A 7628-nucleotide genomic window follows, 5' to 3' on the forward strand; every position below is an offset into this window, starting at 1 on the left:
TAAGGGCCCTCAGTGTGCTTCGGTCCGGATGATGAACCAATCTGAGCAATGTTCTCGACCCCCTTTGACCCAAACATCAGTCAAGAGTCGTGCATAGTTCAACCTCTCACAACCACATCACTCCTGCAAGTCTCTTTCTGTGGTGATATTCTTAGTGTAATCAGTCATAATATCCCATAATAATTTCCTCTGCACTCATGCTATCATATAGAATCAAATAAAAGAGGTACAAGGAGACTGGATTTTGATTTAGCTTTATAGTCAGTATGTTTAACTGCAACTTATCTGTAGCAGTTTTGACTACTTGTACGTCAACGCAAGGCTTTAGAGAAAGGAAACACGACTCAAAGGATTACAAAGGAGGAGTATGCTGACAGGAGACCTTTTGGTCCATAAATAGGTCGGATGCGGAAAAAATTATAATGACAGATAAATAAAAGAATAGATAAAAATTATAATAATACAATTGATAATAAATAAAATAGATAAGTGTATAGGTATACTTAAATAAACAAACAGGTAAGTAGTAAATAATAATAAATTGACAGATAACTGATAAATGAAAATCAAGCAAATGATAAAAAACAAAATAATAACAAACAAATAAAATAAATGGCAGTCATTGCAGCATCTTGCTTAGGTGTTTATTTAAATTATTCTTAAAGCTTTGAACTGATCTACATTGCACTGCCTCTGCAAGAAGTTTGTTCCATTCATTAACTACACGGTTGGCGAAGTTGTTTCTACCCACTTTCAAATTAAATCTATTTCCTGACAGTTTGAGACCCTTATTTCTTGTCGGATTCTCATTCAGTGTGAAAATGTTGCTACTTTTTATCTCAGTTCCCTTTATAATCTTAAAGACTCGTATCAAGTCATCTCTGAGTCTACGCTTTTTTTTAGGGAAAACAGATTCATATGTTTTAGTCGATTTTCGTATGATTTATTTTTTATATATGGAATCAGTTTTGTGGCTCGCCGTTGTACTTTTTCCAATCTGTCAAAGTCCTTAATGAGATTTGGTGACTATACGGAAACAGCATATTCCAAATGTGGACGAACTAACGATTCATGTAGCTCCTAACTCCCTCTCTCTCTTAACCTAACTTAACTTCACATAACCTAACTTGACTTAATCTAAACTTAACTAACCTAACCTGACCACATGCTGGTTATTTTGCCATTGGCTATACAATGCTATTCAGTCAGTCGGAGTCGGAGTCGTGTTTATTTTACCGAATACGACTTCTTTCACCCAACACTGCTTCGACGCCGTTCTTTCTCTCAAGAACCCGCAGACGCCCACGGGCGACATGATTTGCTTGCGCTGAGCGGTGGAATTTGGGGTTAGAGACAGGATTTGTCCTAGGAATGGGGTTAGGATAAGGGTTAAGGGTGGAATCAGAATTAGGATCAGGATTGGGATTAGGATTGAAGCGAGGGAAGTAGTAATGGGTGATCTTATTTCCACTCTTGGATACTGAGGGAAGTGTGGGGGGGGGGATAGGTACTTGGATATGTTGGTGTTTGTTTGGTATGTGTGGTATTTTAGGCTGCGAGTGCCTCTTGTTGTTTCGTGTATCTGATGTGTGTAAGTTTCTATATTCGGGTCGACTAAATTATTGGTGATTTTATACATCCTTTGTACTCTACGTATTCGTCTTCTTGTTTCAAGTGATACAAGTTTAATGTCTTGTTGTAGCCTAGTGACTGATTATGTCTGTAATCACGTCTGATCTACTTTGCTGCTTTATTTTGTGTGGACTCTGATTTGTGTATGTCACTGTCAGTATGTGGATCCCAGACTGTGTCGCAATACTTTAAATGTGGCCGAATGAGTGTCTTATAAGCAAGAATTTTAATGTCTGCGTTGCATCTCCTGAGGTTCCTGCACAGGAATCCCAGGCTTCTGTTGGCTGTGGCCCTGAGGCTGCTTACATGTGTGGACCACTTAGTGTCTGCTGAAGTGTAGACCCCCAAGTACTTGTGGTTGGAAACCATGTTTAGATTTGTGTTGTGTAGTGTATAGGTAAATTGGATGGGTTGATTAGAACGGGTAAATCTGATATGTTGACATTTGGCAAATATAAATGTCGTTAGCCACTTGGCTTCCCAGTCCTCAAGAGCACGTAGACCATTTTGTAGTCGAAGACAATCGTCTCTGTTACCAATTTGCTTCTATATTATTCGTAAAGGGTCTAGTGGTAGATGAAAGTGATAGTGGTAGATCATTAATGTAAGAAAGGAAGAGAAAATGTCCCAAGAACAGTTAAGGTTTGGCTATCCTCGAGAACAATGCGCTGCTCTCGAAAGTCAAGAACGTCTTAATCCAGTGAAGAAGTGGTCCTCGTATGTCATAATAATCTGTTTTTACTAATAGTCGTTGTTGATGATGATAATTTATGAAATGTTTGGCTTGAAGGCCATTCAGCTCTAATAGTCGTTGTTGAGTGCGTTTATCGAAGGGTTTGGCAAAGTCTAAAACTCTGACGTCTACTTGTTGTCTCTGGTAATTTCGTCTTGCATGAGCGTTCAAGCCGAAAACAATCCTGATATTCAGTTACTTTTTACCTATCAAAGAGGCCCGTTATGTGTGTATGGATAAAATATTCTGAAGTTTTGCAGGGGACTGAGGTAATCGAGACAGGCCTATAATTGGATTGGAGGGTTCTATCACCGGATTTGAAAATTAGTGTCACCTTTACCAAAAGCCAGTCACGGGGAAGAGCTCCGGTTTCAATTGTCTGTGCCGTGGTCCAATGAACGTTAGTGAAGAGTCATTTCTTTCTGTTTAGCGTTAGGGAGGCTCTGCCAATGCCCAGTCTTTTCCAAACATTTGCTATTCTACTAGATGAAATGGAGTGATAAGGAGGCGGCGGTTGAAGGTGTGAAAGTATCGAGGGATGGTGTCTTGAATCTTTTTTATATGTAAAACGAAGGTCATAAATGTAGGGAAAGGGAGGAGCTGTCATTTGGAGCACCACAGTCACAACAGATCCACGTAAAGCTCTGACCAATTAATCAGTCGTACGCCGCCATGGAGGCCCCGATTCAGCTGTCATGGTACCAGTCACAATGCACGGAAGACCACAACAGCGATCACTCTGGATGTCTCTCTGGCTCCATTACACCGCACATTTGCGAAGCTGACATGGGGTTTTAGGTCCGGGGTTCATCAAAGCCCCCGTGTCACCACATATCATGAGCAACAACAGGAAAATCCGAGAATCCGACAGATTTTTTTTTTAAATTTCGGTCAGCCTAGGTCCCGGATTCCAGCCATATTCCTCAGGAAAAAGGTGTACATGCTTCTGTATATGTATGTGTCAGGCATTACTGTTTGTGTTATGTGCATGTGCTTGCAGTCATTGTGCGGTGTGATGTTCGTGATGTGGTGTACTAAGAAATAAAGTATAGAAAAGGTCGTACTCGTGAACGTAAATATTTTGTGTAGGTTAGGACTACGCCTAGGTCTTTGTCTTTACATTTACCATCTTCAAAATAAATCACCGCCCACATTATTATTACTAATTATTATTTATTAATTATTATTATTATTATTATTATTATTATTATTATTATTATTATTATTATTATTATTATTATTATTATTATTATTATTATTATTATTATTATTATTATTATTATTATTATTATTATTATTATTATTATTATCATTATGATGATGATGATGATGATGATGATGATGATGATGATGATGATGATGATGATGATGATGATGATGATGATGATGATGATGATGATGATGATGATGATGATGATGATGATGATGATGATGATGATGATGATGATGATGATGATGATGATGATGATGATGATGATGATGATGATGATGATGATGATGATGATGATCATCATCATCATCATCATCATCATCATCATCATCATCATCATCATCATCATCATCATCATCATCATCATCATCATCATCATCATCATCATCATCATCATCGTCGTCGTCGTCGTCGTCGTCGTCGTCGTCGTCGTCGTCGTCGTCGTCGTCATCATCGTCATCGTCATCGTCATCGTCATCGTCATCATTATTATCATCTATATCCCTAAATAATACCAAGAGCTTAGAAACACTATAAAAAGTCTAATCGTATTAAAACTCTATAAGCAAAAAAACTAAATCAAACTAAAAACTCGGCAGACGAAAGAAAACAAAGTGACTCGTCTGTCACCTGCCAGGCCCAGGTCTTTAAACTAAAAAAGAATCTACTTGGAATCATGAAATCAATTAAAAAACAGGTGTATATATGAAAACAATACTTATGCTTGTAATGTGATGGTATTCGATGAAGGATCACTGCTGGGTAAGGTTGGAATGAAGGAAAAGTGAAGGTGGAGGTCGGTTATCACATCCTACCCATACGATTGCTCAGAGTCCGTCCTGGAATTCGATTTCATAAATTCATAACCCTGTTTACTGTACATCAAAATCTTGCCCATTACTTACTCAAAGTACATAATAAAAATCAAAATTAGCAGCAAAATAAACAAATAAAGAAACAAATAAATAAAATTCTAATAATAATAATCAACATTATTTACAAACTTTATAATTTCAAACTTAGAAACACGTTGAGATAACATGTAAGTATAGGTGCACATTTGACAAGAGAGGAAAAAATGACTGGCGTACTGATCAAATCTACAAGAATTTAATTTCAGCAAACTTGGTACATAGGTAAATCAAACTCCAATCTCGTTGTGTCTTTTATTTAGTTATAAATGTTAGTATGGGTGCAAAGAATATTATCAACACAGATTGCGAATGACTCTATCTCCTCAAGGACCGTAATAAGTGTATCACCACAGAGAGAAGCTTGCAGGAGTAACGTGGCAGATGGGTGAGGTCTTCGTTCAGCAGAGGACTACGAATGGTTCTTGTGTGATGCTTGGGACAAACGATAACTTGAATATTCCTCAAGTTGGTTCACTATTCAGATGGAGGACCGAAGTCCCCCTTGAATAAACAGATCACATCCATTTTGCAGTGGTCGTTTTCCACGCGAACTTCACACTCATGCCCGGTACAAGTAGCAGATGGGACCTTAATTATACTTGGAGACGGAGTTACTGGAATGACAACCGGGGCAGCGTGAACAAAAGTAGCAGGCGGGTTCTCAATCATAGTTGAAGTCTGAGTTACTGGAATGAGAACTGGGGCGGCGTGAACAAGTTGCAGAAAAACTCCCACCAAAAGAACACACGTTAGGAAGTACTTGGTATCCATTGTAACGCTGATGGAGGTCTATGGGCGACTGATGAAATATTGGGACCTGAGGAGGGGTAAGGGCCAGAGGAGAGTTGCCAAAGGTCGTGAGATGACTATCAAAGGCAGAAAAAAAAACAACAGATTAGTGTGATTCACCACGGTCTTGGACCACATGTTGAACTCGTGATCGACAGCTATCATCCTCCCTGATATAAGCTCAGATCTCATACATGGCCCGATCTATGGGTAATGGAATCCAGAAGACCCTGGAGAAATTAATAAAGAGGAAAGAGAGGAGGAGAAAACAAAAAGACTAGAAGCTAAGGACAAAAAAGAGGGAAAAAAACGAGAAAAGAACAGTCAGAAAAAGAGAAATTCTGTTAGAGAGTAGTGAATATGAAAGTGAGGAAATGGTTCATAGCAGAGAAAAACAAAAGGAAAACACAATAGAAGTAGCAGAAAATTAAAAATGTCTTACACAAATATACATGGCTTAATAACAGGCTTGAACGAAATGAATGATTAACTGAAGGAAAAAGAACCGGCCATAATGGGAATTGTAGAGACAAAATTGAAAGGTCCACTATCACCCAACAGTATAGGGTATGGTACATATAATTATTGGATTAGAAATAGAAAGGTAAAACAGAGGGGTGGAGTTATGTCCTTGACTAAGAAGGATATTAATGTGAGGAATGTCACATAAGGAAAGAATAGAGTAGAGATGATTATAATGGAAGTGGAGAACAGGGATGGGAAGAGCAGGAAGTTTGTAGTAAATTATGTGCCTCTTAAAACGGCATCGTGGGAAGATAGAGAACACAAAAATATGTTAGAAGACACAAGGATGGAGGAAGAATAGTTATAATGGGTGACTTTAATTGTAAAGAAGTCTGCTGGGAAGAGATGACAGTGAAGGGTGGAGACGACCTATGGAGAAATGTACTACTTGATATGATTATAGAACATACAATGACGCAATGAATACAAGAAAATACTAGGTATAGAAATGAGGAAGAACCATCGAGACTGGACCTGATAATCACATCAGAACCTGAAATAGTGGACAAGATTGAATATAAGACACCAATAAGTAAAAGTGACCACATATTGGTTGAACTGAAACTAAATGAGGAAAAATACATGAAAAACGAACAATATAGCAAGAGAAGATTGATGTATGAAAAAAAAGATAAAATAAGAGAATTCTTTTAAAAAGCTGACTGGGAAAGAATACACATGGAGGAAACAACAGTAAAAGAGAAATGGAACATTTTGACAAAAAATTTATAAAGAAGGAGTGGAAAAGTATGTTCCAAGACAAAAGCCAAAAGCCAAAAGCCAAAAGCCAAAAAAAAAAAAAAAAAAGTAAAGTGCTGCTACAACAAAAGATACAGGCAGTTAAAAGACAAATGGGATAAAGCTTGGATAAAATGGAAAAAAGTCAAAAGACCTGAAAAATGGAAAATATATACTAGTTATAGAAATTAACATGTACAAGAGTGCAGAGAAGAAAAGAGAAAATACGAAAAAGATGTCATAGAAAAAGGTAAAGATCAACCAAAACTATTTTACAGATTTGTAAACAACAAACTGAAAAACAAACAAGAATTAGAGAAACTACGACAAGGAGTTGAATGCACAGAGGAAATAGGAATGGCAGAAACTATGAACAGGCATTTAGAATTAGGAGAAGAAGAAATAAAAAAGTAGAAAATGAGAAGGACCTGGGAGTTATAATTATGAATAGTATATCCCCTGAGAAACATGTAAACAAATTTTTTGGTGAAACTTATAATTTGATAAGAACAATCAAAGTGGCACTTACATACCTGCATGAAGAAATGATGAAGAAAATACTAGTCACTTTGATAAGACCAAGATTGGAGTATGCAGCGACGACGTGGTCATTAAGTACAAAAAAAATGTATAACAAAACTTGAAAGAATACAAAGAGCAATTACAAAATTGGCACAACACTCTCAGAACTATCATATGAAGAGAAACTAGCAAAACTTGAGCTACAGACATCAGAGCAAAGAAGAGAGAGGAGACTTGATAACTATTTATAGAAGCATCAAAGGCATAGAAACTATTGATAAAGACGATCTAATAAAATGGGATAGTAGAAATACAAGAGGACACGGAAAGAGAATCAAGAAAGACAGTTATAGAAGAGACCTGAAAAAGAACAGCTTTCCCCAAAGAGTAATAGACATTTGGAACAAGTTAGATGAGAAAGTAGTGTGTGCAGAAACAATACATGAATAGATAAAGTGAGATTTGAAGACGGGACACCACGAGCGTAGCTCCTCTTCCCGTAAAATACAACTAGGTAAATACAACTAGGTAAATGCACACACCCAATTCATTGCTCAGTAGAGCT

Source organism: Oratosquilla oratoria, chromosome 27 (genome assembly GCF_046742065.1).
Source record: "Oratosquilla oratoria isolate Oo_2021 chromosome 27, ASM4674206v1, whole genome shotgun sequence".
Lineage (NCBI taxonomy): Eukaryota > Metazoa > Arthropoda > Malacostraca > Stomatopoda > Squillidae > Oratosquilla > Oratosquilla oratoria.